Here is a 1,821-nt window from a genome sequence, read left to right on the forward strand (position 1 = left end):
AGCAATATTGCCACGCACGGATTGCAGTGGGGTACGACAGAGCAGCAGCGCGTTGTCCCCACGCCGTGCTAGGGTTGAGATGTGGGCAGGGAAATGCAGCTGCATCCCCCATGGCTGCTGCTCCTGGGAGGAAAAATAAGCCCCAATCCCGGAGGGATACGGCCCGGCCTCCGTGCGGGGGGGGAATTAGGGCCGTAATGTGATTACATCAGGGAAGGACTCGATCTGGTTCGATAAAACGGAACAGGGGCTCCAGCAGCAAAGGAGAGGAAGCTGCTGGGTGTTCTCGCTGCCAGATGACCTGAAAAAGGTGAATTTTGGGGTCTGGAGGAGCTCTCGCATCGCCCCAACCCTGCTGCTGTGGGGCAGCGCAAGCCGGTGGGGCGGGTAATGCCTTAATAAAGGGTTGTCTGCCCGACAGCTCCCGTTGACACAGTATCCTTGGGGCAACTGTTTTATTTTTGCGTGGTAAAGTAATCGTAGGAAAGTATGCCAGGTATTTGGGATTCCTCCCAGCGCCGCTCAGCAGCTGAGCACCCCGGGCTCCCCGCGCTCCCCGGGGCAGGGCTGGGTGCTGGGGTACAGGGGTACAGGGTGGGGGTGCTGGAGGGGATGGGTGCNGTACAGGGTATTGGGGTGCATGGGTGCTGGGGTGCTGGGATGTGGGGTGCTGAGGGTCGGGGGCTGGGTGCAGGAGGGCGTGGGTGCTGGGATGTTGGGTGCTGGGGTACAGGGTGTCAAGGTGCATGGGTGCTGGGGGCAAGGCGGGGTGTGCTGAAGGGCATGGGTGCTGGGATGTAGGGGGATGGGGTGCAGGGGTACAGGGTGTTGGGGTGCATGGGTGCTGGGATGTAGGGTGCTGGGGTGCCAGGGAACAGACTGTCAGGGTGTATGGGTGCTGAGATGCTGGGATGTATGGGGATGGAGTGCATGGGGTGCAGCAAGGTAGAGTGTGTGGCATCAGGGTGCATGGGAGTGGGGTGCTGGGGTGCAGGATGCTGGGGTGCATGGGTGCTGGGATGCTGGGGGGCAAGGTGTCGGGGTGCATGGGTGCTGGGGTGCACAGTGCCAGGGGATGGTGTGCTGGAGGATATAGGCGCTGGGATGTAGGAGTGTGCACGAGTGCTGAGGTGCTGGAATGTAGGGGTTGGGGTGCATGGATGCTGGGGTGCTGGGATGCAGGCAGTGTGGGTGCACTGGGGTGCAGGACACCACGGTCCATGGGTGCTGGGATGCAGGAGGTCGGGGCGCATTGGCACTGGCGTTTTGGGGTGCCAGGTGTTGGGGTGCATGGGCACTGGGTGCTGGGATGCAGGAGACTGAGGTGATTGGGTGCAGGTAAGAGGGGGGATTGGGGTGCATGGGCTGTGGGATGCTGGGATGCAGAAGGTTGGGCGCTGGGATGCAGAATGCCATGGGTCACAGGCCATGGGGTGCAGGAGGTTGGGGTGCACAGATGCTGGGATGTTGAGGAGCAGGATGTTGGGGTGCGTGGGTGCTGGGATGATGGCATGCAGGAAGTCGGGGTGCACAGGCTCTGGGATGTTGGGGTACAGAACGCTGGGGTTCATGGATGTTAGGATGCCGGGATGCAAGTGATTGGAGCACGTGGGTGCTGGGATGCAGGACGCAGGAAGTTGGGGTGCATGGCTGCTGGGGCACAGGGTGCCACGATGCAAAGGCACTGGGATGTTGGGGTGCATGGGCACCAGGGCGTTGGGATGCAAGAGGCTGGGGTCCATGGCTGCTGGGATGCGGGAGGTCGGGGTGCACGGGCTCAGAGCTGCCGCTCTCCGCCCCACCCGCCCCTTTTCCCCCCGC

This window comes from Numida meleagris, chromosome 32 (genome assembly GCF_002078875.1).
Source record: "Numida meleagris isolate 19003 breed g44 Domestic line chromosome 32, NumMel1.0, whole genome shotgun sequence".
NCBI classification, from domain to species: Eukaryota; Metazoa; Chordata; class Aves; order Galliformes; family Numididae; genus Numida; species Numida meleagris.